The sequence below is a fragment of the Peromyscus leucopus genome, chromosome 5, assembly GCF_004664715.2.
Source record: "Peromyscus leucopus breed LL Stock chromosome 5, UCI_PerLeu_2.1, whole genome shotgun sequence".
Lineage (NCBI taxonomy): Eukaryota > Metazoa > Chordata > Mammalia > Rodentia > Cricetidae > Peromyscus > Peromyscus leucopus.
In genome coordinates, this window is record NC_051067.1 from 130,967,094 (window position 1) to 130,985,821 (window position 18,728).

Below are 18,728 nucleotides of genomic sequence, written 5' to 3' on the forward strand. Positions count from 1 at the left end.
TCATGCAGAAAGAACATCTGAAGAGTTGTTGCATTCTGTTTTCGGCAAAATGTGGTGAATACGTAATGATAAATTGTGCTGTCCACAGCACAACCAGGTTTTAGCACCTGCACATTTAATTTACTTAGTACCTAGGCACCAATCTGGGCAATATGCTTATTTACAAAGATGTAGCCTGACAAAAAAGGAAATTGGGTTTTCTTCTGATTTTCAAAGTACATGTTCGCAAGGTGGGGGTTGGGGGGAGGGAGGGAGGGAGGGAGAGAGAGAGGGAGATGCAAACATACACATTTGCATAAATGTAGACTGTCCTTCTTGAGGCTGGTCTAGTTTGAAGGAGGACGGTAGCTTGGAGTGCTTGGTCACTTTGTGCACAGACCTGCTTTCTTCAGGTTTGTTCGCATTTGTGTTCACTTTTGACTGATTCTCGGATGGAAAGAGCCAGGGCACCATGCACAGCTTCTTTCTCTAGCTTCCCTGAACTTGGATCTGCTGTGCAGCAGAGGTAGCACCCTGTGTCCACTAAGGCATCATCTAGGGAGTGTGTTTGAGAGAGAAACAGCTGTCAACATCTGTGACCTCAAATTTGTATGTTAACATTCTGGTTGCGTTGGAAATGAGCAAAGGAAGGCATTGTTTTGCTCCAGCAAGACAGACCACAGCAGAAAGCACAGCTCATCTCCATGTGTTTTATACTGGGAAGCAATAGGTTCTGGCTGTGGGCTTTCTGCAGGGAGAGCGCCTGCATATTTACCCCTCTCTGCCCTTGGAATTCAGTACTTGGCCTAGAATGCACTGCAATTGTTCATTTGTGGTAAAGGGCCTAAAATTGATCAGTATTTCTCCTATCACTTAAATTCACACCAGAAAAAAAGAATCTCCCAAGAGATGATTCTACCAACTAACGTTGACTATCCTGTTGCTGAGGCAGGCTCAGATTCCTTCAGTTGATTTTCTTCTGTCTGTCATGTGTGAGGATATAAATTGAAGTCATAGTGGCTGTTCTCAAGACCTGCCCACTCAGTTCCTGTAGAAGAATGTCAAGCAGAAGGCTCTCATCCACCGTCACTGAATCAAAGCATTGCTGTGCTGGGAGAGAGCTCCCCCCTTCTTTGCCTTTCAGTAAATGCCTTAGTTAGTTAGGGTTTCTATGCATGTGATGAAACACCATGACCAAAAGAAACTTGGGGAGGAAAGGGTTCATTTCTTTTTTATGCTTCTACATCCCAGTCTATCCTTGAAGGAGACCAGAGCAGGAACTCAAGGCAAGAACCTGGAGCCAGGAACTTAGCACAAGCCATGGAGGAAGGCTGCTCACTGGCTTGCTTTTCCTGCTGGCTCAGTTTGCTTTCTTATACACACTAGACCCCCTGCCCAGAAGTGATACCACAGTGAGCTGGGCCCTCCCACCCCAATCATTCATCCAGAAAGTGCCCCACAGTCTTGCCTACAGGCAATCTGGACGGAGGCATTTTCTCAACTGAGGTTCTCTCTTCCCAAATGACTCTAGCTCCTGTCAAGTTGACAAAAAACTAACCAGGACAGCAAATGAAAGACCACAGGATAGATGATGGAGTTGTCTCCATGGTTCTTAGAGATAGCCCACAGGATAGATGATGGAGTTGTCTCCATGGTTCTTAGAGATAGCCCAGATAACAATCAATTTCTCTGTGACATCACAGGCATCAGTTGACAGTTCCAGCACTATCTATAATAGGGGGGAAAAATAAAACAGCTTCAGTCTCTATAGTCAGGGAATGGTACACACACACACACACACACACACACACACACACACACATATATATATTATGGGGTATTTTGCAAATGGCAGATCAACATAGACAGATGCAGAAAGATCAGCAAGATGTTTATTTTTGAAATGACAAATGATAAGAATAGATCCATATGTATGTATGATGGCATCTGTCACATGTAACGAGAAATCTGCCCACTGGATGTATGTGCTGATGGTGTGAGTGTGTGTGTGTGTGTGTGTGTGTGTGTGTGTGTGTGTGTGTGTGTTAAGGAATAGATTAAGGAGCCGGGTATAGTGGTACACACTTATAATCAGCTCTTGAATTAAAGGTGAATGTGGGTTACATAGTGAGTTCCAGACTAGCCTGGGCTACAGAGTAATATATTGAAAAAAAAAAGAAAACAACCCACAAACAAACAAATAAAAACAAAACTGAGAAAGAAAAGAACTAAGAAAGGCAGGGAAAGACAAAGCACAAAGGAAGAAGGGACGAAGGAAGAGAAGAAAAGAAGAGGGAGTTTGGAAAAGCACAGAGCAAATTGCTGTGTGTTGTGTGCACCTTTTGAGAGGAAATGAAGAATTCTGGGAAGATAGAGTCTAGAAGAATGTCAACTCCATCTGTAGTGTTTAAAGTTTGAATACATGATATTTGTTGGTTATATGCTCCATTATTATTTTATTATTATTATTGTTATTATTATTATTATATTTATCATTATCTGTATTTGTAATTCACCCCTCTCCTGGCATGCTAAGCACAGTGTTCCATCTCTGAGGCACTCAGCCCTGTGGCATACCAATTACTTATTCCGGTATTATCATTTATTACTATGTATTTATCTGTTTATTAATTACATGCCTAAAAAGCAACAAAGCTCTTTAGGAGTGGGGCACACATCAGCCCTCCACCACCCCTCACTGATAAATGACTCTCCTCTGTAGGATTCCCATTCAGTGTTTGTTAAGCCACAGTGGCTCCCAGACCTCCTTCCCTTGGTCAGGCTGGACTCCTCTGTTCTCCCCAAGTTTGTCCTTACTTTTTTCCTGACTTTGCCCTCCTGTTCCGCACTTGGACAATTCAAAGATGTCAGCATTTCCCTTGAAGCAGACCTGTTCACAGTCTATTTCCTCTGCAACCCAGGCAGGAGAAGGTTCCAGGCATCCAGGTCTCCCTGCTCCTGGGTCCTGACTGTCTTCACTGATGAGCCTTCAGAGGCAATTCTCGCTCAGTTAGAGCAAACACTCACGCACAGGACCTGTCCTCATCTTATCAGTGGAAGATGGGAGGGGTCCCACTGCATGGAGGGAAGACTCAGATTTACTTTCTCCTTTTACAAATGATTGGCCCAGGGAGAGAGCATTCACACTGAGCGCGATCTGGAAAGCTGCTCTGAACAGTTAGTTCTTTCCAGGTCACTGCATATCAACGAGCATCTGAAAGTTCAGAGACAGAACAACTCAAGTCAGACATCCTCACCTCCCCACAGAGAGGGACCAGCTCACAGCGGATTGTGTTCACTGTCAGGCCAAGTTCATTCTCACACGCGAGAACAGCTGTCTCAGCTTCCTCACAAGTCAGCAGCCTGCAGAATTCTATTACCTGAGTCAAATTCAACATCATTTTTAAAAACTTGATGAGCCTTGTGATGAAGGAAAACAGCAATAGAAGGTTCCAGCTCAGACAGGGGCAGGAAGAGAAGAATAGACCTGTTGGAAGCTATTTAGACGGGAAAAGTGCAGCTCAGGTTTCTGTTTCACTATTTGGCTTTGTTGGTTCCTAACATCAAATCAGGATGTCAGTCTCAACCCCGTGTCCACCAATTGAGCCTCAAGAGGGTGTGAAAGGGATAGGTGGCATCAAGTTCCAGATGTTCTCCATCCTTGGGTAATTTTCCAGCTTTTGAAAAATGTCCTTCTGAGGCACTTTCATCCACACGCATGATAAAAAGCATGTGCTGAATAGAATGTGGTCCCAGAAAACAGTCAGGGGGCAGGAGTCCCCAGGAGTGAGGCATTCACTCTCCCAGTCCTTCTGCCCAGGCTTATTGGTGACCCGCATCCAGCCCATCCCCTCTGAACCTGCCTTGAGTGCTGGCACCTCTGGGTGAAACTCTACCCACTCCCCTCACATCCTAGCTGGGTACCATCTGCTTCCTTGTTGTGCCAGAGAAGGCCAGCCCTGATGCTCAGTGTAACTGCTTGGGCATGTTCAGATGGAAGGCTTCTCCAAGGCTATTGCCTCCCTCCCTCCTCCAGCCTTCCCACATTCCACAGAGGCCTTGAGTGCTGTGGGATGGTCTGTATGTCAAATTGCTCTGATTGGTCAATAAATAAAACACTGATTGGCCAGTGGCCAGGCAGGAAGTAGGTGGGACAAGGAGAGAGGAGAATTCTGGGAAGCAGAAGGTGGAGGCAGAGAGACACTGCCACCCACCGCCATGACCAGCAGCATGTGAAGACGCCGGTAAGCCACCAGCCACGTGGCAAGGTATAGATTTATGGAAATGGATTAATTTAAGCTATAAGAACAGTTAGCAAGAAGCCTGCCACGGCCATACAGTTTGTATGCAATATAAGTCTCTGTGTTTACTTGGTTGGGTCTGAGTGGTTGTGGGACTGGCGGGTGACAAAGATTTGTCCTGACTGTGGGCAAAGCAGGAAAACTCTAGCTATACTTGAGAGTCACCAACACACTTCTTCCCAGGTTCGAGTCTTCTCATCTCTGTTGACCTCTCCCACCTGTGAGATTCACTGGGTCAGATTCCTCCCTCTCTAGTCAAACATGTTCCTGTTATTTTCCTAGGTCTTTTAACATATGACATTATAGATACATAATTGATTCTAGCCTAACGTATTTTTATGGGCATCCAAGTGAAACGAGTTGTGAAGGACAGACACACAGTCTCAAGGTCTCTAGGCGGCTGCTCTGTCTGTAGAGCTGGTAGACACAAAGGAGGCAGCTTGGCCTCCCCTTCCCTTGTGAGGCCAGGGCTACTGTTTCAGCCCACACCTCTGGGTAGGTGGGAAATTCCAGGGCCTAGCCACTGTGACTAAATACTCAATAAGAAGTCATTTAAGAAATAGAATCAATCTAGAATCAACCGCAGTGGAGAGGGCATGCCACGGGTGGCCCTGTGGCGGCGGCAGTGTGTGGCGGCGGCAGTGTGTGGTAGCTGTCTGCTCAGAGCTCAGTAAACCAGGAAGCACGGAAGGAGAGGAGGGGACCTGATTTGTAAACCTCGAGCAAGCCCTCTAAGATCCACTCCCTTCAATTAGGCCTTACACCCCAAATGTTCTCCGGGCTCCCAAACAGCAACAGAAGACTAAGGATTCAAACCCAGGAGCCCGGGGACAGCATCTCACAGCCCCACCATAGCAATCTCCCCCAGGCCACCCTTCTCTCTTGCCTCACTCATATTCTTCCCTGCCTCCTGGTGTTGATATTGAATCACATTAAAATTACATCAGATTCTAGGGTATCGAACTCCTTTATGACAATCTGCCTGGCCACCTACTGTGCCCTGAATGATGTCCTCCAAACAGACATGTCTGAGTCCTAACCCTATGCCTGGGAGTGTGACTTCACTTGAAAATAGGTTGTTGTAGATGTTACTGGTTAAGATGGGGCTACACCGGAGCAGGCTGGGCCTGTGTCCGGCATGATGGATCTTCCAGTGAGAAATGAATGCACGTGGAGGCCTTCACTCCGTGGAGAAGGCCATGGAACTGTGGAGACCGGCATGATGGCACTGTAAGTCAGGGTTACAGAGGAGAACAGTGTGGAAATTCTCCCAGACACTCCAGAAGGACGCAGCCTTGCTGACATGCCAAGCTTGGATTCCAAGATGCTAGAATTTAGGACAGTAATGATTTACCGGCTTAAACTACCTAGTTTGGGACCATTTGTTGGGCCAGCCACAGAAAACCCTCTCTCCACTGTCCCTCCTTGACACATGCACCCCGCGCCCAGGGCAGATGCTTCACTGGGCGATCTACGCCTCACCTCTTCCCAGCCATAGTGGCTCTCTCTCGTTCCCGTCTTTTTCTTTTCCTCTCTTCCCTTCACTTCTTCACATCCTTCCCGCTCACTTCTTTTTCTCCCTTCCTTGATCCCTTCTCTCTTCCTCCTTCTTTTTATGTGGTCATACCAGGGATTAAAAACAGGGCCCACGTGATGTACTACTACAGTGTAGTGGCCAAAAACCAAGGCCAGAGAACAACCTTGTTTTTTGAGATGGTGTCTCTCATCGGCCTGGAGGCCATCCATTTAAACTAAACCCTGGAATGGCCTCTCTGCCTCCCCAGCACTGGCGTCATCAGGATGTGTTACTCTGCATAGGTTTGGGCTTTTTTGTTTGTTTTTGTTTTATTTATTCTATTTATTTTTTGCGGTTTTTTTTTTGGGGGGGTGTTGGTTTTTTGAGACAGGGTTTCTTTATGTAGTTTTGGTGCCTATCCTGGATCTCGCTCTGTAGCCCAGGCTGGCCTCGAACTCACAGAGATCTGCCTGCCTCTATCTCCTGAGTGCTGGGATTAAAGGTGTGCACCACCACTACAGCCTGGCTGTTTTTGTTTGTTTGTTTTGATTTTTGTTTTTGTTTTTTTGACATGGGTTCTGATGATCAAACTTAGAAAGGTAGCATGTTAGTAGCTGAAGTATCTCCTCAGCCCTTTACTCTCCTACTGCCAATGCTAATGGCTACCTCTCCAGTCATATTTCAAAAGAGTGGAGTGGATGAGGAAGCAAGCAGGGGTAGGAGGGACTGAGTTTTAATAGGCCTTCGCCCATTTGTGGAGGCTTTCCTCCCAAACTCCCTCTCAGAGCAACGGATCAGGGGAGAAGGTAGCCTGGGGCTGGCACTCTCCGGACCAACAGGGAGCGGGGATGAGGGGAGCTGGGGGCTGGAGAGTCAGCCGCTCTTCCTCACACTGTGAGAACAGCAAGTACTTTATCCTCTGTTTTGTTAGGAAGATATTCTTTTCAGAAATCATAATGAGTTTCGTGTTCATTAAGTTGTGGACTTTTTGAATCTGAATTTGCATATTTCTGGTTTTTTTTTCTAACTCTAGTCTATATCCATGGGATTTGTGGAACTAATTGGAAACACAATTTCTGATATTTAATCCAGTCAGCTTTCTCCTGCATGATTGCTTTTTTCAGAGGGATTAGAACTTTCTGGTTCGTGGACAGCACAACTACAACTTCAAAAATCACAATTAAATATTCGGTTCCCATTCCAGTTGGCGGCATCTGTGACCTAACTGGTGTACTGCCTTCCAGCCAGCCTCATGACTCCTGCTTTACCTGTTTCTGAGCTGGGTGGCAATGACCATCCGTAGGTACACACCACCACACACAGAAGCACACACAAGCACCCGTGTTTCTCTAAAAACTTTACAATCACATCTATGCAGGCATCTGTGTTCGCAGGCCATGCTGTGTGTGTGTGTGTGTAAGTTATGGGACAGCTACCCTCTCTCCACCAGGTGGATCCAAGATTAAATCCCTAATGGCAGACTTGCTAGCAAACATCCTTTCCCCCTGAGCCATCTTGCTGGCCTCAGGGGTTCCTTTTCTTTTCTGAAATATCATTTGCATTTATGTGCCTGTAGTGAATGTTTGTGTAACTGTTCATATGTAAGCAGATAGACACGCACATATTTGCACACTGGCCTCAAGTGTCTTCTTACCATTCTTATTGTTTTTTAAGACAAGGTCTGTCAATGAACCTGTAGCCCACTGGTTCAGCCAGACCAGCTGTCCAGTGAGTTCTAGGGATCTATCTGCCTTGGGCTTCCCATCACAGGAATTACAGACGTGCATCAACACACCCTGCCTTTTAGGCAAGTGCTGGGGATCTGAACTTAGGTCGTTGTGCTTGTATCCCTAGTCACGCCAGAACTTCCTTCTTACGTTCACTGTTGAACATAAGTGCCTGGAGGCACGCCTGCCTACTGTATTATTTGATTCGTTTACTGAACCACAGCTCCTCAGTCTGGAAGCTGCCCACACACACAAGGGAACTTGTTCTCTCCAGGCACACAGTGGTAGGCGCAGGCGCACAACTGAGCAGCCAGGAATATTTATTTCCTGTTGCATTTGTTGCTGATTTTAAAAACAAACAAATGCGCACTGACATAAAGCAATCTTAAATTCAATTCAGGCATACTGACTTTTTCACACTTAGACATCCCAGAGTAGCTGAGAAATGAAAGATTCAACCAATAATGGATGCGTGCCAGCCCGTGGTAGTGATGCACATTTAAGGGCTTCTTGGCTCAAGTGTCTATCACAGCTTTTGCAAAGAGAGCACTCTGAACACTGAAAGGGGAGAGGATGGGCACAATGCTTGTGTTTCTGGGCAGTGTCTCTTGCGGACCTCCTTGTGCTATGAGGATACACACACAGGGAGTTCTCTCCAAATTTCAACCCCACATCCTTTGCCTGCTGTTAGTCACATTCCTCAGCGCTGTGACGCAAACAGGACAAAGGCAACTTAAAGAAGGAAGGGTTTGTTTGCACTCAGAGTTTGCGGGTGCAGTCAACCCAGGCTGAAAGGCATGCTGGGTAGGAATGTGAGACAGTTGGTCACATTGTATCCACAGTCTGGAAACAAAGAGAGATGATTGCTGGTGCTAAACTTGTGGTCTCTTTATTCAGTCCCTGAGCCCGGCCCAGGAGATGCTCTGGGCCCACTTCCATTAACTCGGTATTGAAACTCCAGCACAGACACAGCCAGAGGTTTATATCCCAGGGGATTCCAGATCCTGCCAAGTTGTCAACGTTAACTCTCATACATATCATTAGTCACCAGATAGTTGTACGCCATTTCCTAACCCACGGCAGCCTGTCTTCTGGGATAAAATCAATGATGGGAAATTTGAGAAGCCACTGATCTTCCCCCCAAATCTACTGCTTTTTGATGAATGACATGTGCTAGGATTACAAATCTTTTAAATCTAGTCATACTCTAGAGTCGGGGTTGTGGTGTTCTAGGACATCCCTGCCTTCCCGAAGCTTATATTTGAGACTTGTGAACTAGAATGTCAAGAGAATCAAATCATCCCGGATTGAGGCTGGTGGAGACGTGTGAACTTTCTATGTCTATGCCGCAGCTGTTGGAAGCTTCCGTCTTCCTACTGGGTAGGAAGAGGTGTCTCTCTGTAGAATTGGCTATTGTTCCACACACGTGCCTCTTTGTCCACACACCAAACAGTGTGGTCCCCAAATAACAGACAACATTATTTAGAGCAGATCTGAACAAGAGTAATTAAAGTTTCTGAGAAGATGGCCACTGTGGACTGAAGCTGCCTCCATTTGGTGTTTCTGTTCACAGAGGTGTTTTAATTTAATCTTTCACGGTCTGGGATTCAACAAGAAATGAAGCAGTAATCTATTCAATACTCTTTCTGGGAGTATACCAGTTGGTTTTATTGCCTTCATGGAGTGATACAAAAGAAATGCTGGGAAGTCTAAAAATACTTCAGTGAGTTACTGGTCTCTCTGAAACCAGCAGATTTCAGCCGTGCCCAGCATGTATTATTTTGGGGGCTTATCAAGGGGTGTAGTATTATACCTGTGTTCAGTGTTCAAGATCAGAAAGATGGCTTTCTCATGCTGGTGTTCTAACACACGTTATTGTAGCCATCTTGACGTAGCATCAAAAACTCAACTCTAAAATAAAACAAGAGCTGTACTCTTGGCGTGGTCATAATGGGAAGTAACTTAAAAGCATTGCATTTTACCCAGATTTTTAAATCATTAAGGTTTTAGAAGAATATGATTTTTCACGTGAGATTAAATATCTCTTTCTATTTATTAAGACATGTGGAATACATGATTAAACAAGCTAAGAAAAGATGTAATGGTGCCTACAAAATTATTTTTCCTTTTACATTTGACACATTAAAAAAGAAAGAAGATATTTTAAAAAATGAGGATGGTGCTGATTGCCTTCTGGAGTCCTCTCTTAGTGTTTATCAAATGCCAACCAGTCAATCAAATCTATGAGTCAGGCATTTTCATGGGCAAAAGTGGGTCAAACTAATTGTTTAGCTTTATATAGACAAAATGATTGGTTAAGTGACCTAATTTTTCACTGGCCAGCAGATTGTCATAATGTCTCGTATCAGTGGTCAAAATTAGTTTGGGCAGGAGAGTAGAGAAAGGATGGAAAACTTCTGATAACGCTGCTTGTTTGCTGGTAGAGTGTCATTTCTCAGTTTCTTTGAAGACAATAAGATTTTTCCAACCTCAGGAAGGAAGAGTCACTCTTTTAGTTTCACCCCCAAAACAGGGAGGAAAAAGTGAAATTACTCTTCATATTACACTTTCCTTGGCGCCAGGCACATCTAAATATCTACTATATTTTTTTGTTGAATGTTAATATCGATTTGCACAAATCTGAAAGTCAAGGAGACACAGAAGCAGTATCCCATTCAGTACCTCATGTTGTGAGCTAGGTCCAGACTGCCTCCACAGAGGACCACATTCTGGGCCTCCTAGAGTAAGCAACTGCTAGATGCCTGGAGGGCATGTGCATGTTAATAGAGCCAGGATCTCCACCCAATAAAAGCATATTGAGGATCATGGAGGGACATTGTCAAAGGCATTGTTGAACATGTGGTCCCCTGGTGGTGGTACTATTTTGAGGGTTGGCATAAGCTTTTGGAGGTAGGACCTCGCTGGAGGAAGTGGGTTATTGTGTGCATGCCTTTGAAGGTTATACCTGGTCTCCCGGTCCCTTCCCCTCTCTATGCTTCTTGTTAGCCAAGAATTCCTTGCCGGGTTCCACCCTCCTGAATGCTTAAGGGAAGTTCCTTGTTTGTGTATCCTGCATAATGGGTGTTAACAGCGCAGATGCAAGATTGTAAAACATCTGTAGCGAAACTACTGCCCTCCGGGGTCCTCCCATTGTGCTGTAAGCCTGTATTTAAGACCTCTTCCCTCCTTCAATAAACAGCATTTGGCATTAAAAAAATAAAAATAAAAACACAGCTTTTTTTAAAAAAAAAAAAAAAACTTCCTCTACATACTCTACTACCATGATGTTCTGCTCCACTCCATGGAACCTACTAACGGTGGTTCAAAATTCTCATTCCTTCCTCAAGTTGTTCTCTTAGGTCACCATGAAGGGAAAGGTAACCAACACAGGCGCCATAGCATCCATCTGTTACTCTGCCTTCACTTACCCAAGGCCCCTGGGCTCACACAGCAGTGCCGGAAAGAGGAAACAGCACTAAAGATGCAGAGGGCAGAGCTGTTTCTAAGACCTCTAAAACACACCCAAGAGATACAGGTGGCACACGCCTTTAATCCCAGCACTCGGGAGGCAGAGCCAGGAGCATCTCTATGAGTTTGAGGTCAGCCTGGACCACAGAGTGGATTCCAGGAAAGGCACAAAGCTACACAGAGAAACCCTGTCTTGAAAAACCAGAGAGAGAGAGAGAGAGAGAGAGAGAGAGAGAGAGAGAGAGAGAGAGAGAGAGAGAGAGAGAGAGAGATACAGCCTATGGTCTCCATAGCGACACAGTTCTAGTGGGGATGTCGGACACTGCTCTTTTCTAGGCACCCTTACCCCATGAAGCCGCCATAGACAGAGCGCTTCTGCAATACCATGATAACAATAACATGTGTGGCTTCATTTAGACCCATTCCTGTGGACCGTGATGTTGTCTTCGGTGCCAACTCAGAGGCTTCATGATGGCAGTGGGGGCAGAAGCATTGTGGAAGGGTAGGTCCCCCTGGCAGATATTACCACAGCACAAGCAACTAACTGTGTCAGTAGCAACTGATGTCATCCTGTCAAAGAGGCAGAGAAAAGTTTGGTATGGGTCCCATACCTTCACTTAAAGGGTCCCTTGCTAGGAGCACTGTCCTCCAGCATGACAGGGCTCCTGAACTATTGGCAGCTGTGATTCCCCATAGGACACCTATATCAAAATGGACCCATTGGCTTTCTGTCATGGAGGAGGGAGAGGCTCATGAGGCCTTCCCCCACATCACACTTGTTGGGTCACCCAGCTAGACTTGAGTGGAATAATTTCTTCCGTCTGTGGTTGGTGCCCTGTCTGGAGTAAGTGATGTTTGTATGCCCTCCCTCAGGAAAGTTCAGGCAGCAACTATGCCGGAAATATCCTCTGGTACCCTCGCCATGCCACCTGAGGACCACGGAGGCTTAGAGAGACTGGCTGTTCTCCACTTACAGGTGAGCAGAGCAGCCTGGAAAGAGAAATCTCCTCAGGCACCTGAGAGCAGATCTGATCATGTCTCCCAGGCAGGTGTGGAGTCACCGGACATGAGCTCTGTTTCAAGATGGCCCTGACAGGATGCAGCTTTCTTTCCTGCCAACCTAAAAGCAAGAACCACTTTTTGAAAAATTGAATAGGAAGTCCTCTAATGCAGGGCTGCTGTCCAAACTGTGCCGTCTTGACAACCAGGCTGTGAATGAAATTGGGCTTGAAGGAACATGCTCGGAGATGCCCTCCATCTATGGCCTTTTGGAATCCTGAGCTACCGTTCTCTGCATACGGTGTGTGCAGTTTCTCCACTGAAACGTGAGAATGGAAATCATATGCTTTGCCTTCCTGGGGGCTGGGGGGCGGGGGGCGGGGAGGGAGTTACTTTCATGTTTTCCAGGAGCGACACTGTTTCTCATTTTCTGGCACATTTCACGTCTGTCTTTCAGGGCAATCCGTCGGGTTTCCCCTTCCAGGCTGTTTCCGGGCTGTGGTGGATACCTGCCTCTCCTCATGCTGTGAACTGGGGAAGCACATATCCATTTCTCTTAAGAAAATAAGACAAGACAAAATTCTCCATTCCCGTCTTTCTCCTTTTCCTTTGCCATCTCATTTCACCGTGTGACACATGTGTTAACTCAGTCTTGAGAATACTTCCCCAGGAACACAGGGTGTCCACTGAAACAATGGACACAGATACAGCATCCTAAGCGTTTTCTTTGCCATAACTTACTGTTTAGAAAGCAACTTGATTCTTAAAGGGATTTTGCAAAATAGAATCTCCTGGTACATTTCAAGACAGAAGGAGGCCATCTGGTGCGTCCGAGCCATCCACCTGCCGGTCTCATGTTTGCATCGTGGAAATTTTTTTTCTTCCTTGTCTGGCTCTTCCTTGAATATACTCACAGTTGCGAGTTTCATTGTTGCCTCTGGTAGACCATTTCACACATTCATTATTCTTTGCATAAAGAAGTTGAGTACTTTTTGTGTCTTCCTAAGGGCTGATGGGGAAGGGCTTCCTAGGCCTAACTTGAGTCTCGTCATAGCAGGTGGGCAGTTAATTGGAAAATGAGAACCACCTAACACTCATTTGCCGCAGTGTTCAGATTTCATGAGTAATTGCCATGTAAAAGGTAACTTGGCGGCAGGCTCAGTGAAGCTGAACGACAGACAGCGTCTAAATATGGCAATGGCGTTGGTGACATATGTTCCTTGCCTAGAGGTATAGCAAAAGAAAAGGAGGTGTTCCTGATGTCAACTCTGAATCAAAAGATGTGGGATGCTTTTTCAAAGAAAAAGTGAAGGGAAGTGGGGGGCAGGCACTTGTAATGGAGCCCCTACTCCGCCTGAGTCCTCGTCACGTTTTCTCATCATGGGTTTCATGGAACTCAGGCACAGCCTGGGGCTGTCTTCCTCTCTCTTCATTCAAGAGAGGCTTCGTGTCTTCATCTTGAGGACTCTGCCTTTAATCACTCTACATTTACACAGGACCCAAGAGAGAGTGCCTTATCTACACTGGCTCTCAATAAAAAAAAAGAAAAGTTGTTAAAACTACGGGATGCGTGACCCTTCCAGGCCATCTTGGAGGTGTGTGCAGCCTGGGTCTTTTCAGTTGTTGTAATCCAGCCCAAACTCTCACAGTGACGGGCAACAATAAGATCGACTTGGCATTCCTTCTGTATGTCTCCATCCTCCTTGTTTATTCTGGCACCCCATTTGTGTGTGTGTGTGTGTGTGTGTGTGTGTGTGTGTGTGTGCTTGTGTGTGCAGGTGCATGTGCATATATGTCCACATTCATATGGAGGTCTGAGGACAACCTTGGGTGGTGTTCCTCCTGCTCCATCCACCTTTTTTTTTTTTTGAGACAAGATCTCTGATTGGTTTGTAACTTGACACCTAGTTCAGTGCTGGCCTGAGAGTTCAAGGGGTCTGGTTGCTTCTATCTCCCCATACTGGGGTTACAAGCGAAGCCACCATGCCTGGTTTTTCACATGGATTCTGGGTATTAAACTCGGGTTCCCCCTGCTTACAAGGCAAACACTTTACCAACTGAGCTGTTACACCTAGAGTCCAGGACCCCTATCTTAAATCCTAAATGTGTAAAGTCCCCCCTAAATGAAGCGACATAGCTAACTTACATTCCCAAGCAAAACTAGGAGCCAGAAACAGTTTAGCTGAATCCTACACCAGATGCTGCCTCATAAGCAAGAGAGCCTACAAAATTAGCCTGGGGACCCGGGATTAGGGACTGGGGATATGGATCTTGTAGATGGGTTATGTTCTTGGATGCAATTCGGACTCAAAGCCCAACAGCTTTGGAGCCCATACTGTCAGATGGCCCAGAGGCACATTTTAAGTCTATTGACATGCCCCTGAGGGTGAAGAGATGGAGCCCGCAGCTTACAGTGCCCTATAAACAACTGGTACACTTGGCTAGAGAGAGGGCCCTTGATCCTCGCTACGGTGCCAGGGGCTCCTGACAGTTGTAGCTAAAGCAGGACAGAGCAGCACCAGGAAGCTCTCTTTCCGAAACAGTAAGGTGGTTATGGAGACAGAGAGAAGTCTTTGCATAGAAGGGCTGACTTCAGCGGACCCTGCAGGCTTATGGGAAAACACTCGGAAGGGTCAGTTTTCAAGAGGGCTCCCCAAGTTCTTAAGGGGAAATACAGGCGGCGGAGGTTTCTTTACCACTTGTGAATTGTGAAATAAATATGTCGGGGAGTGCGTGCACAAACTGATATTCCTGGGGAGGAGGAAATATTGACATCCACGGTTTCAGACTCCTCTGATAGCAGTGAGCTGCAGATCCTTAAAAATTTACATTCCTTCTGAAAGAGAGAATTTCTTCCTTCTACCTTTCATAGGCAACTCTCCTGGGGTTTAGCTAAGTGTGTATTTTAGTGCTGAGAACACCGTCAGGACAGGGAGGCCAGGAGACTATCTCTAGCCGCATGCCTGAGGAACTGTGCCTGCTGACCCACCTGGCCTGACACTTGGACCCTTCCCATTTACTAACAATTTTCTAGTCGCGGCGGCTACCCCGCACCTTTGGTTCCCATTGTTCTCAGTAAGAGAAGCAAGCTGCTGGCATATCACCGGTGTCAATAACAGGCACGGAGGCACTGCTTCTCCTCCTGCAGCACGCCGTCTGTCTGCAGAACATAAAAGACAGTAGTGAGGTACCCCAGCAAACTGTCCTCCCAAACTCATTTAAATATGTTTCCCCTCAGATATGCAAAACTCCGATGAATATTTACAACATCCAGGAATAGGTACCATTGGAAAGGAAGGAGGGAACACCCAAGCCAACCCTGCAAGCCTAATCATTCTCAAATTCTCCCCAAACAAATTGGTCTGGCTGTCGTTGCCCAGCAACGGTCCCACGGTAGGATTCTGCCTGGGTACATGGGAGGTGGAGCTGTCCTTTCTGCTCCGAATGTGAGCAATTGCAACAACAACAGAGATGGAAAGTAAAACTCACCGGGTTAGAAGTCAGGGTCAGAGGTTCAGGTCGCTCTGACCCTAAAATCAATTTCAAGGACTATTTATGGGATCTCTCGGTGTTCCGCAGCAGCTTGATTTGAGTCTTACAACGAACTGCCTAATCAGACCTCGGGGATGCTGGGAGTCTGGGGTTTCAGAGTGTCAGGTCAATTTCTCCCCAGTAGCGTACCATCACCTAGGAATAAGGCAGATCATTATGTAGGCTTTTGAGGCATCGAGGCTGCGTGCGACATCACATCAGAAGGATGTAGCTGCTCGGGTTTCCGTGCTATGGAGCGGCCCTCCACACAGCTGGCTCTGTGCCTTCAGCTGTTCGCTCAGGCAGTGATAAGACCATTAGAGAAAGCCTACCTGTGACACAACATGTCTCCCAAGGTGTTCTCCACAGAAATTCCTGTTTCTAATAGCTACATGTGTGAAGGCAACAAATAGGAGATGATCTCATAAAGTAGCACATCTCTGTAGTCACCTGTCCCACAGACTCACAGAAGTGAGGAGGGGACTCCATGGAATGTCCACGCTAAACCAAGCCCCAAGTGTTTCCAGAACCCTGGAAACCTTCCTGAAGGCCTTTTGTATACTTCTCGATTTATTTTCTTTAACTTTTTCTTTATGTGTGTGTTTGCACATGTGTGCCCATGTGTGTGTGTGAGTGTGGAGGTGTGTGTGTGTGTGTGTGTGTGTGTGTGTGTGTGAGAGAGAGAGAGAGAGAGAGAGTGTGGAGGTGTGTGGAGGCCAGAGGTCAACATCGGATGTCTCCCTCCCTCCCTCTTCTGCCTCAGCTTTGGAAGCAGCTTCACTCACTGAACCTGGGGTAGGGGTAGAGATTCGGCTGGACTAGCTGGCCACCGAGCTCCGGAATCCGCTGACCACACCTCCCCAGCACTGGGACACCAGTGCACTACTGTGCCTGCCCTCTTCTGGCTGTGGCTGACAGCCCAGCCACATGCTGGGGTACTGTCTGTGTTAGAGGACAGATCACAGTGTGGCGCGCTTGGTTGGGCCTACCAGGATTTTAGGTTGGAGACGGTTGCTCTTCCCCTCCCTCTTCTCTGTACACAGGAATGTGGAGTCACTTCAACTTCACGAACTCTCCAGCCCCACGCCTCCTCCTAGCCTGGATCCCTCTGACAGGCTTAGCTTCCTCTAATTTCTCTCATTCCCTAGCCGGGTGTCTGTCTTCATTTTGTATAGTCATTTCCTGTGTGAGCTGCTTTCTTCCTGTTGGACTGGAAGCTACCTCAGGCAACACATACAAGATCTGCATGTATTGGCAGAGGTTGCTATGAGGAAGAAGGCCGGCGTGTGTGGAAAAGCCGAGCTGACCGTTGGACAGATAGCTCATACTTGCTCTCTGATAACTGGGCCTACGCGTCTCTTGAATGGCTTCTCTCACTTTCTAAAATGCGAAAGCCCCATTCTTTGCTCCCTTAAGGCTCTTCCAACTATGCCAACATAAAGCAATGACCCCGTGCTCGGCAATGGTTTACTGTACGTCGCGTACTTCACAATGACTGCTCTCCGTGTTCTGAAGCACTTGCTTGACGTTGCCCGTGGCGATCTGGCAGCCACTGGTCTTTAGAAAGTTTGTTTTCTTCTGTACTGGTTATCACTAACAATCCTGGTTTATTAACGCCGGGCTTGACTTTTCCATTCAGTGGCGTTTTTATAGCCATTGTAGAGAGGTCATTTTATGTCTTAGGCACAGAAATGGAGATGGTTCTTTGTCTTTTCATCACTAAAAACCTGCTCCCCTTCTTGTTTGTTTAATATTTAAGGAAATAAAACAAGATGTCACAGTGACATTATAGAAAATGTCAGGACAGGCATTTTTATTAAAGAAACTCTAGACAGGGCTGCCATAGTACATCCACTTTAATTAGTCTTACAGGGACAATCCAGACACACTTTGGTTCTCAAAGCAACAATATTAAAGTACAGGCTAATGGGAATGGTTTTGTAAAAGTGCTGAGACAAGGTGTCTCTCTGACCAGGAACTCACAGATTCAGAGGGACTGGTTGTCCAATGAGCTACAGGAATCCACCTGTCTCCACAGGACTGCCTCACCCAGCTCCTCCATGGACTTGGAGATCTAAACTGCCAGGAGGAGGCAAGGCATGTCTCAATCAGGGTTCCTTACTGCTCCAACAAAACACTATGACCAAAAGGCAAGTACACTTCCACATCACTGTTCATCACTGAAGGAAGCCAGCACAGGAACTCAAGGGACAGAATGCTGGAGGCAGGAGCTGAAGCAGAGGTCATGGACGGGTGCTGCCTACTGGCTTGCTTCCTCTGGCTTCCTCAGCCTGCTTTCTTATAGAATCCAGGACCACCAGCCCAGAGATGGCACCACCCACAGGGGCCTGGGTCCTCCCCCACTGATCACTAATTGAGAAAATGCCTTACAGCTGAATCTCAGGGAGGCATTTCCTCAACTTGGGCTCCTTCCTTTCTTGACTCCAGCTTGTGTCAAGTTGACACACAAAACCAGCACATACAGCAGGAATGGCTAGGGAGACCATGACCTCTCTTCAAACCCTCATTCACTCTCTGCTGCCATTTCCTGGTTTATCTCTTTGTGCTTTAGGCTCGGAGAGGAGTAAGAAGAGTCTATTAGCTTGACTATTAAACACAGTAGAAGCAAACAGATACATTTCCCACCAGGAAAATGACTAGTTCCAAGGCCATGTTCTCCAGATGACCTGGTTGATGAAGAATTGTTATTCGTAGTTCTGCTTAGGTGCCTACCATGTTCACCAAGGCTTCAGCCAAAGCTATTGCTACATGTCTGTTGAGTAGAGATGTTCAGAGTGAAACCTCAGACTATAAATAAATGAATCTTTTGACGATAAACAAGACATTGGTTTGGATAAGTATTTCACAGTCCACTGGGAACTCATGGAGCTTATCTGACTCCTTTAGCAAATACCTTCCCATCATGTTGCAAATACCAGGAGAGACCTTCCAGGGCGATTTCTCCACTCTGCTTCTGGCTCCAAAAGAAGGCAAGATAAAGAGTTTTGTAAGCTATTGGAGAAATTATTTTGGCCACTCCACGTAGTTAAAAGGATATTTATTTAATGGTGTAACTCACAAATTAAGTAATGGGTAGGTCGCAGGGTCTGGGGAAGGTGTAACGCAATCCAGCGGTGTTCTCCGGAGCTCTGCACAGTCCACCTTCACCGGTCAGCATCCCGGCACCGAGAGAGCACACAGAGAGAG

General features: G+C 46.5%; 1 long non-coding RNA gene across 1 annotated transcript; it reads right to left on the reverse strand.

Annotated features, from left to right (window-relative positions):
• Positions 1-14,883: 14,883 nt before the first annotated feature.
• Positions 14,884-15,905, reverse strand: LOC119087976. Its single transcript, XR_005091523.1, has 3 exons — positions 15,854-15,905; positions 15,480-15,677; positions 14,884-15,150 (listed from the first exon to the last, which is right to left on the reverse strand). It is a non-coding gene; the product is annotated as an uncharacterized LOC119087976 (long non-coding RNA).
• Positions 15,906-18,728: the final 2,823 nt, after the last annotated feature.